Below are 12,320 nucleotides of genomic sequence, written 5' to 3'. Positions count from 1 at the left end.
TGTGAGGAAATCACTATATAGCTTTGTGGACAGTGCCTTTTTCATTAGTTAGTATTATTTGTGAGTTTGTCAAGTAATTCAGGTTATTCTAATTGCCTTAGTTTTATAGGTTTAGGTTTGGTAGGGTTTTTTTTTTATTTTTTAATAAAATTTTGTTTTTTATAGTCTTTTTTATATATATAGCTAAAAATATAGTTTTAAAAAAAATCATGTTATTAGACTTTATAAAATAATAAAAATTAAAAAAATGTGGTGAAACCAATATTCACCGAACACCTATTGTACTATGGATTACAATAGTAATCCATAGTGTTTTGATTTTTTCTTTTTTTTTGTTTTTGAATTTTTGTTATGATAGTTTTTTTTCAAATTTGTTTTCGTCAATTTTATCTTTTAAAATTAAAATTATTGAGAATTTAGCTTTGTAATTTACTTCCTTTTATTTTGTCTTTATATGAGCTTAACAGAGTTTACGGTTTTCCAAGATAACACAAGTTGTCCTGTTTTACGAGTTTGGTGAGTTTTTTTTAATTAAACTCGACTTTTTTATAGTTTTTTTCTCATATAGTCATGTTATTAAACTTTATAAAGTAACAAAAATTAAAGGGTGTGCGAAAACCACTGTTCACCCACACACATTACACTGTGAATGATAATAGTGATCTACAGTGTTTTGCTTTCTTCTTTCTTTTTCTTTTTCTTTTTGAATTTTTTTTATGATTTTGTTTTCAATTTTTTTTTGATTTTATCTTTTTAATATTAGAACGGTTGAGAATTTGGCTTCATAGTTTATTTCTTTTATTTTATCTTTTTTATAAAATTAGCATAGTTTGCGAGTTTGCCAGGGTAACCCGGGTTACCCTAGTTTAGGAGTTTGGTGGTGTTTTTTTTTTTTAATTTGAACTTGACTTTTTTATCGTTTATTTTTTCTCATATAGTTAAAAAAAATAATTTCAGAGAAAAGTTATATTACTAAACTTTATAAAGTCCAGAGACTTATTCACAAGTTTGGTTGATTGACTTGGTTCGCGAGTTTGAAAAGTTTAACTTTTTTTAATTAGTGTTTTTTTATGTCATCTTTAGATATTAGTTTAATTTAGAATTAAGTTTCATAATCGATTTCATTTTGCCTTTTATGAGATTATTGTGATCTAGAAAAAACATCTTGGTATTAGGTTGGTGTTTGATTTCGCAATTATCTATTTTTTCTATCATATATTTAAATAAAAAATAGTTTTGAAAAAAAAATTATAATTTCAATGGAGTCCATAATTCAATTCACTGGTTTAGCATACTAGCCCAGCGTACCTGACAGGTTTAACGAGTTTACCGACCGAAAGAATATGTTTTTTTCTTTCAATTGTTTTTAATTTATTCTTTAATATTGGATTGGTTGAGAAATAGATTGCATTATGGATTTTTATTTGCTTTCTATTGGGATAATTGTCTCAAATAATTGTTTGTTTTTAGATTAATGTTCAATTTTGTGAGCATCTATTTTTATCAAATAATTTATAAAAAAAATTTATAAAAAAAGTTATTAAACCCAATAGAATCTATGACCCGGATCGCAAAGAGACTAAAGTTGATTCAACCTGTTATTGTCTTAATATTTTTTTTTAAATTGTTATCTTGAAATTTTTTTAAAAGCTAAGTCATATTTTTGTTGATCATTAAAATTGTATTTAAACCTATAAAATCGATTGATTGAAGTCGAGGTAGTTCTTACATGATTTAAAAAATAACTTGAGTTAGGTAAAGAATTAAGTCGGGAGGTTTCAAAATTAATTCACTTGGTCGGGATTAATAACATAATTAAAAAAAATTTCATACTTTTAATATCTTTTTGTATTTTAAAAAAATTGATCCGATCCACATAAACACATGCAAATATACTAGTTGAAGTCTAAAGTTTGTAGCTTAATTTGGGGAAAAGCTTACCAAAAACTTTTACGTAAAAGGTAAAATATGAGATTACCAAGGTGTTGACGGCAGTAATTAAAGTCTAATATGACCATAATAAAGTAGGAAACTTGAAATATATACAATAATATATTGCGCGCATATATATATATATATATATATATATATATATATATATATATATATATTGTAAATGCTCTCTCTTAACACTTTTATATATATATATATATATATATATATATATATATATATTGTAAATGCTCTCTCTTAACACTTGATGATTGCTTCCCTTTAATGGTGTTTTGGTTCTTGCATCATATATACATCTTTTGTTCTTGCTCTTCTTAGTATCCAACATAAAGTAAAATCAGATATGGAAACACATCTCTCAAGCTCTGTCTGTCATACCTTGCATTAAAAAAAAAACGTATTGACATGCTAGCGTGGTGATGGCATCTCAATTAATTACTTACTTATGCTAAATGATGTATAATCAGTTAGCATCTTCAAATTAAGATTGGTTATTTTTACATGCTTTTTAGGATGTAGGGGTTGCATGCATTTTGAGGCTCGAGCGGCAAAAACTTTGAAATAGAGGTATGAGAAAACAAACTAAAAGCATCTCGTATGCTCTCCTTTCTTTGCATGTGTGGCTATCCATGAAATAGAGGTATCAGTCACTAAGACAGTACCTCATTACTTTCTTTCCTTTTCTCCATGCATGCCCCTCCACACTCTGTCTTCTCTCCTTCTTTTTCTCATTACCTCCTGATCTAGCTTCTTGTATAATCTTTTGATTCTAGCTACCTTTTTTTCACTGTAAAAGTATCTTCCAGTTAGCTTGCGTGTTAATCAAAACTAAAATCCTATTTATTTGTTGAAAAATAAATTATTTTATGATACGATCGAGTTAGGCAACACTTTTCAATATTTGATTCTGTTATAAAAAACGAGTTGGAAAATATTTTTTTTTAAATTTATCAAAATAATAAAAGTCAAATCTAACATATAAAAAAGTTGAAAGAATATAAAATTGAAAAAAAAAATTCAATTTCATAAATTATTTCAAATAAAAATAAATAACAATTAGAAAAATGAGGAACAAATTATATAGATAAAAAAAGTTGAAAGATGATGAAATTGAAAAAAAAAATTCAAATTTTATAAAATATTTCAAATAAAATAAATAGCAATCGAAGGAATAAGGACCAAATATGATAGATAAAAAAATCAATTAAAAAAAGATAGGAGAAAAACAAATAATAATAATAATAAAAAGAATGAGAAATAAAATTGATATAAAAATCAAATTATATCAAACTTTAATAAAGAATAAAATTAAAAAAATATTCAGAATAAAATATATAACAATAAAAAAATTAAAAATTAACTTTAAAAAGCATTATGTGAAACAAACAGTTTCACATGAACTAAATCATTTTTAATTATTATATTCCACAGAATATAATGCAGTTGTGGCGTTTATTTACGAAAATTTATTGAATGCTCCTCTAGCTACCAAGTCATTACACAGCATCCATGGAAATATTGTTAATGCAGTTGTGGCGTTTTATTCACGAGGCATAGGATATTCTCACTTTTAATTGGGCGGGGAATTCACTTTTCGTCAGGGAGGGTGGTTGTTTGCTACTAGCTGAGAAACTTGAGGTTGAATTGAATTGTCTGCAGATTTAAATAAAACTAAAGTGAAAGCACGTATGTAGGGTTGCTTTTCTTTGTAAAGCCAACTGATTCCCATATTCTCTTTAAACTGCTAGTATTTGATTTTTACTGTAGTTTTCAACATTCGTATCACCGAAATTCGATATGACCATTGTAGATGATCATATATATTCAATTAAAAAGGTGTGGTGGCGGTGCTGGCGGTGGTGGTGGGGGGGTGTTATAGATGCTAAGCAAAGTCGTCCTCCTGCCCTAGCTAGCTAATGTTCTCTTCCTCTTCCTCTCTGTTGCTTTTCTTCCTTGACAATAAAGATATTTTTTATTTAGTTTATACTTTAGTCGAGATTAATTCCTTTCTCAGATGATTCTTGGACGATAATCTTAATGTTTGAACCTGAAAGAACAAGTCTCCTGCTTTTCAATTAATCTTTTTGGTTTTGATCAGCAGAATAAGAAAGAGGAATGATTAAAGGGGAACCCATCAATCGGATTCCAATTTCTGTCCATAAAAAAAAAATATTTATTATCGGAGCACTGAGATCAGAGTGCATGGGTCCGCATGGAGCAGCTAGCTTTTTTTTCTTCTTCTTTATTTTGAAGCTTTGAGCCTCTTTGGCTACTAGGCTGTGGGTGCGCTTCATATTTTAATGCTCCTTTTACGCCCCCCCCCAACTTGCCTCGCAAGCATGAGAGTAGTTTTGCTTCCACTAGTGCTATTCCTTCTCCACATATTCATGCCTTTGTTCTTTCAAATCTATCAATCATCTCTAGCTAGCTAGCTCCTTGATTAACTATTTAATGGATCAATAATATCCTCTTCTTTTCCGGTGATCATCCTACTAAGCTAGTAAGGATGATGCCATTCCCAATTGAGAATCTCTTCGTCTCCTCTCCTTTACCTTTTTCTTTTTCTTTTTTTAATTTTTATTTCCATTTCATTTTTATAATATTGAGGATCATGACAGGGGTGTAATTAATAATTTGACCAACAGAAAATAAGGGACCTGGAGAAGAGGTTTATGCGTCTATATATAGGATCGATGTTTTGAACCTTCATCTGTCATTCAAGATATTAGATATCAATCATGTGCATATATCCTCATGCTAATATTGACTAGCTAGAAGAATTCCATATTCCGCCAATACTGATAATTAGATAACATTTTAACAAGGACGGACGTGCACTAATTAGACACTCAGATTTCAACATATTCAAACATCACCTTTACAGTGAAGTGAATATTATTTAAAAACTTATAGTGAACGAATACTAATCAGGGAGACCTTGAATAAATTAATAAATCAGGCTTAATTAACGTCTGCAAAATCCAGCTTTAACTATTACATTTGGGTGATAGGATATCATGTTCAAAGCCACCCCATTCAACTGCTATATCGCATTAATTAAAGATACAAATGTTTCGTGAGATGGTTTAATATATTTTTTAAAATGTTTTTAAAATTATTTTTTATTTGAAAAAATATTTTAATGCATTTTCAACTATAGTACTTATGCGAAAACATATTGCACTTGAGAATGTTTTTTCATACCTTCATCCTCTTGGGAGCTCATGTCGGGATTAGGATGTTTTAATTCAACGCCCCCTATCATTGCTGGGGGCACCCAGGTTTTGCCATTAGCTGTTTCTTATTATATTATGTTTCTTATATTTTTTTTATTCAATATTTAATTTTACATTTCCTATATATAGAATATATTCAGTAAACCTATACATACATATAATATTTTAATTCTTGAAGATACTTTCCTTATGTACTTGTGGCCTGAATTTAGGGTACTTTCCTTGTGCTATGAACTTATGGCCTGATCAGCTCAGGCAGCGAGCGCCAAGAGGGGTGTAGCTGCGGGAAGGAGGAAAAAAGAGAGAGGAAAGAGACTCACATAAATGTGATTAATGCAAGGTAATGAAGGGCAGCACAGATAAAATATTCATCGATTAATTTATTATTAGAACTGAATAAAATATAATGTTTAGGATCCATTATCTGTCCCATGATAGATTACTTCCATTGATAATTAATCAGGATTAAGAAAGCGAAATTAAGGAAAGCAAGTGATGAGAATAGGGATGGTGATGATGCCATTATATACATGAGTACTGCTGCATTCACTAGCTACATTTATCTCTTTTCATGTTATGTGGAGTGATTTTATAATTGTAACAAACCAATGGAATGGGATCATGATGCCCTAAGAATTGGTTTTGTGAGTTTGTAGAGTGGAGTTGGGAAGCCGACACGTGGCACGCACTCCTAGTTTGAAGTGGGAAATTAGGCGTCGTTTTGTGGCAAGAAAAGAAAAACAGATTACGTTTACACATGAGAGGCAATATGAGATCTAGCAAATCATTTGGTGGAGCCAATCTTCCACTCATTATCTTCTCCCATTATTCTATTGTCATTATTCAATAATGGAATTGGAGATGATGGATCTCCCCCCTCCTCTCGTCTCCCTCTTTTCTTTTTCCATTTAGGAGTAGCTAGTACTGTAGGCATAGTCTATGAGTAAATTATAAATTACTTCTTTAATTTAGTTGTGTAAGAACTAATTAATTAATCTTAAAATTATCTATAACTTAATCCTTTTTAGTTATATTCTTTCTCAATTTATTTCTCTTTTGTTTTAAAAAAAGAAAAAGAAAATAAAATGCAATACTCCTCCCGTGCCATTTTTACTAGCTAGCTTTTTCACAAATCTTAATTGTCCCTTTATTAATTTGTCCATTTTGAAAGTCAAGGTTATGTAAATACTAAAATTTCCATGATACCTCCTCTTAAATTCACAATTCAAGAATGCATATGAGTTTAGGCAACTTAGGGATAAAAAAAGAAACAACAACATACTAAAATTAATATATAATTGCTGGTGCTTCCTTCTTCTTCTTCTTTAATTTTTTGCAAAATATGGACCTACAATGATGAGATAGAGAGTGTGTTAATTTAAGCATGATTGACACTGGTTAAGGGAATAATTAATTACTTAATTTTTGAAAATAAAACAATTGTTTAATTTATTTTATAAAATTTAAGTGACTAGTTTATAATTTATTTGCCTATAGTCTTAGGAGTACTAATTTGTTTCATTCGTCTTTTGGTTCGGTCATTGATGACTTTAAGCCTCTCATCACTCTTCCTCGCATGTTCCACTAATTATTGCTTTCAACCTTAATTATCTTTTCAGATCTTCCTATACTGTACATTCCCTCTTTTTAGAATAATATACCCACAATACAATATAGCTAATATTTCATGTTAATTTTTTTAACGTAGAAGAAAACAACGATAATATTATAAACATATTTTTTGGTATCAGTTTTTTAATTAAAACATTTTGTGTTAATAAATTAATGAAAAAATATAAAAACCGACAAATTGAATAGAAGTCATTTATGCTAATTAAAGACCTAGGTTAGAAATTGATTTTCTTTGTAAAAAAATAAAAGATAAATATAAATGTAAATTTTTTATCTCAACTATCCTTTTTATTTTAAACATTTTCTCTTATTTATCTTCAAGGTTAATTATACTCCCAAGATATATATGATTTTCATAATTTTAAATGAACAATATTGCAAATACAAGCTATCAATTTAAAATTTAAGATGACAAAAAAATAAAGATAAGTTAAAATAATGTCTTTTAAGTATTATAAAATTATAGAAATAATCCAAAAGATCAATTGATATTTTTTTAAAAATAAAAAATAATTTCAAAAATAATAAAAGGGGTTTGAATAAAAAATAAAAAAAATAATTTTTTTTTAAAAAATTATGCGCTGCTACACTTGCCAGGACAAGCTCGCGAGCCTGATCTATAAGGAAAAGTTCAAGTGTGAATGCTCCTGGAATACAGAGCCCACACACCTAGCTTTTTTTTTTCCAAACAATATATCATTAATTTTTTTCGTTTAGTTTAGTTTGTTAATGTTAAATTTCTTTCTATTTAGTTATTAGACTTTCATGACACATATCTCGAGTTTCACGAGTTAACCTGGTTTCACAGGTGAACCCAGTTAATTCCGGGTTGACCCGTCAATTTTTTTTTATTATTATTTTTATAAATATTTTTTTTAATATAGTTTGTTAATGTTAAATTTTTTTTTATTTAGTTATCAGACTTTCATGACATAAATACTGGGTTTAACAGATTAACATGGTTTGACGAGTTAACCCATATTTTTTTTCTTTTTAATTAATTTTTTTTGTTTAGTTCAGTTTGTTAATATTCACTTTTTTTTTATTTAGTTACCAGACATTCATGACACAGATCTCGGGTTTAACGGGTTAACTTGGTTTGACGAGTTAACATGAATTTTATTTTATTTTTTGCTTTTTTTTCTTTTTAATTATTTTTTTCATTTCGTTTAGTTTAGTTTGTTAATGTTAAATTTCTTTCTATTTAGTTTTTTTTCTTCTTAGAGGTTTTTTTTCTTTTCTTTTTTCTTTTTAATTAATTTTATTTAATTAATTTAGTTTATTAATATTAAATTTTTTTCTAAGTAGTTCTCGACTGATGCCTTTAGTTTTTTTTTTATGCCTTTGACTGTGAACTGCACAATGCAGTCCACTGTGAAAAGGCTGATTTTTTTTAGTTAATTTTTTTTGTTTAATTTAAATTGTTAATGTTAAATTTTTTTCTATTTAGTTATCAAACTTTCATTACACGGATTCTGGATTTGACAGGTTAACCTGATTTGACGAGTTAGACCAGTTAATTCTTGGTTAACCCATTAATTTATTTTTTTCTTTTTAACTATCAAGCTTTCACGATGCAAATTTAAGGTATGACGGGTTAACCCTGGTTTGAAGGGTTAACCCAATTAATTCATTTTTTTTTTCATTAGTTTTTTTCTTCCTGTTGGTTTTTTTTAAACTAATTTATTAAATTATCACACTTTTATGATACAACCTTGCAGCCAGACCCATGTCCAATGTTATTGGGTCTGGTATTGCAATCCAGACACTTTTATGCTAAGGGTTAACCCAAGTTTAATGTTATTATTAATATTATAAACATTACTCTTGGATCAGGCGTTGCAACCAAACCTGAGACTCTTAGATATAACTTTATAAAAAAACCTAATACTTTTAAATCTTAACTATTTTTAAAATGCAAAAAATAATTGACCCGCGGCATCGCACGGGGCATGTAACTAATTTGCTTCTATATTTGGAAAGTTAGAGTACGACTATTTAAATCTCAAAAGCATCATAAAAATCACAATAAATATATTTTGGAGTCTAAAACACCCTCTTATTAATTTAAATTAATTTAAGAATCCAAAATAAAATAGAATAAAAAATAAATTAACGAAATTCATATCTATTTTTTAACATATTTAAATGATGAAATCACCCTATCTTTTTAGTGATTAAAATATGGATGGTTGTCAACTTTCTCTCTTTTTATTTTTTTGACAATTATTTCTTTCATTCCTCAACATCCATCCAAGTATTAAGATGTAATTTAATAAATTTTTAGACTATAATAAAAAAGAATCTAAAACATCATAGACCAAACATGTATAATTAATTTGAGACTTCAGAGATAAAATTGGATTTTTTTTCATGCTTTGTTTTTTTGTAAAAACAATTCTATTTTTTTTACTAGTGTCAATTTTGGTCATTATATTTTATCTTTTCCTACAAAAAAATATAAATTATATTTTATGAAATATATATTTATTTTAACGATAAAATGCTCTATGACAAAGGAATAATAATAAAAACATATACCAACACATAAAACCTTGGAAACAAAATTTGAAATTATAAGATTGAAAAGAAGTTAAGTGTGGTGACTGGCGTGTAAGAAATCAAAAAGAATTATGGATCAAGAAAAAAAAATCGGCTGCATATGAACAATTGGGTAAACTGGCTAATCTGTCTTGATGAACAATGATTACACATAAAAAAAAATCTTCTCTATAGTTTATAGTGTTAATGAGGGCAACAAGAAAAATAAGGGAAAATGACTTGACATATCCTTATATATATATATAGGATTGTGTCTAATCCATCCTTATAGATTTAATTATATGCAATCTATTCTTAAAAAGTTGTTGCGTCTCTCATTTATCATTTCATTAGATTTTCACCGTCAAAACTAACACAAGTACACCACGTAGTAATCTGTACATGATCAAGTTCAAATCGTATATAATCAAGTATCTCTCATCTGAAAATTAAAAAAAAAAAATTTAGAGAAAATTCCAGATTTTTTTTCTTCAAAACTTGCCACTCCTGGAATAACTTACACTTGTAACTTATCAAAACTGAGTATTGAATCTGTGAAGTCTTATTAGAATCTTAAATCTTTTCACTCTCTATCTCTTAGTGAGAAACTGAGCATTGAATCTTATTAATCAGGTATCTTTTTTTGAATCTTAGTTACTTGATAGAACTAAACATAAAAAAGATAAAAATAAAATTTATAACCCATCATTAAGAAATAAGAATATCTCCGTATGATATTTTTTTCTCTCACTTGGATTTATATCTCCCTTTGAAATACACCTAAAAAATAACTAATAAGATACCACTTATTATTCTTTAAAAATAAAAACAATATCTATACAGTTAATTTCACACATATATAAGCATGATGCGGACCAGTCGAATGGGCAGAAGACCAAGCACTTAATTTGTTTGATGGAGACAACAACCCAACAACTGATTAACTGACATGTATATTACATTATCTTTAACTACATCATCTGCATTATACGCCTAAAAGCTAAGTTATAATGGGAATTATTGAATAATGATGATTTGACAGAGAAAGTAGTAGCAGTAGTAGTTGTTGATTTAAAAACTATGGTTATATATATATATATATATATATATATATATTGAAGAACTGTTGTACTATATAGTTGGTTCACTGTTTATAATCTATTATATATAGTTGCATGCTTATAAAGTAGATATAGATAAAAAGTTGAAATCGATCCATCAATAAAAGATGTCCAATTACTCAAAAAAATTAAAAATTAAAAAATGTCGAAAAGATTAATATTGGTTCTTGTATATATTATACTCACACTACAATACATGTATGCAAAGTATATAAAATCCATAAGAGGTTTCTTATACTAGCTAGTAGCTAGACATCTAGAAGAAGAACTGCACATATTAAATCGCCTTGATCTTAAAACCGTGGGAGTAATTTGACTTGTGGGTATATAGGCAATTAAAATACTTAGTCAATAAAGCTATAATTATATAAATATTGTGATTTAAAAAGAGAAATATTAACAAGCACATGACGAGGACATAGTTGGAGTGATATCATAGAGAGAGGAAATCCGATCCCAAAAGCTAGCTAGCCATAGGCAAATAAATATGTGATAGGCATATTGCCTATGGCATTATTATTTATGCACTGTAATAGCCATAAAGAGAGGGTAAAATTAGCTATACTTTGGTGGTTATAGGCACTGCGGCATAACTTTACTTTTGAAACTTTTTATTTTTTTTAATTCTAAATTAATTTTTTAATGTGCTAATATAAAAAATAAAATAAAAATATTATTTTAATATATATATTTTAAAAAAAAACATCTTAAATTATAGCATTCCTAAACCAGCAATTAGTATGTATTTGGTTTAAAGACTAATTATAATGGTAAATGTATAGTAATTACAATTACAATTACAATTATGATGATGATAATTGTAACATTGTTTAGAAAAATATGAGCGTTTAGTGAAGAGTTTTTATTGACAATAATTAAAATACATATATTAGATATTATACAATATTTGATATAATAAAAAAACTAGTTTAGCTTTTTTTTTATAATTTTTTATGTATTAAGTTAAAAAATAATGCACTTACCAACTCTCTAATTTCTATTCATGCTTTATATGTTATAAAATATATTTATATTATAGTGGACCGACCAATAAACTAGTGACAGATAGCCCATTAACTTAAACGAGTCGATGTCCTAGCCTGATTTAGTACCATTGCCTCATATAATTTCTAATGCACTTGATTTCATTTTGCAAACAAAGGAAGGGGTGACCTTCATATTTTTGTGTACACGTGGAAGCTACATTAATTAATAATTAACTTGGCGAGGGGCGCCTAATTAATGTAGATTTGTTTAAAATGTGCAGATTATCTGCATTTCGAGTTGGGTTCCTATTAGGCCCAAGCAGTCAGTCTTCGGCATGGACAATGATTTTGGAGAAACACCAATTTATTTCCAAATCTTATATCTATAATTTTTATCAATCAAGTCCTAAAATTCTTAATCAAATTTATTTGTTAACTTTCTCATCAATATCTTTTTTATATTTTCTTAAATTGATGTCATTTTAGTGCATAAATATGAACACGAGACTGAAAATTTTAATTTTTTTTTCAGATTTTATTTAAATAAACAATAATTTAGGATATAAAATATGCAAATATATATATATATATAAAGTTTCCCCATAAAAGTTTTATTCAAATGCAGTTTTTGTTTTGTTTGATACACGTGGCCAGTGGGTCGCTTAAAATATATCTAGGGAATTAGCTGGGCCGAAAAGGTTGGATAAAAAAAGGGGTGGGAAAGGGCCCTTTTAGGCAGAGGTGGGCTTGTAAGGGTCTAAAATTTGATGAGTTTAGTGGATTTGGGAAAGCCCACATCCACATCTAATTATTATAGATTTATAAGGAAACTCTGAGAAATGAAGCCAGCA

Source organism: Populus nigra, chromosome 7 (assembly GCF_951802175.1).
Source record: "Populus nigra chromosome 7, ddPopNigr1.1, whole genome shotgun sequence".
NCBI classification, from domain to species: domain Eukaryota; kingdom Viridiplantae; phylum Streptophyta; class Magnoliopsida; order Malpighiales; family Salicaceae; genus Populus; species Populus nigra.
This window is presented reverse-complemented; position numbering follows the sequence as displayed.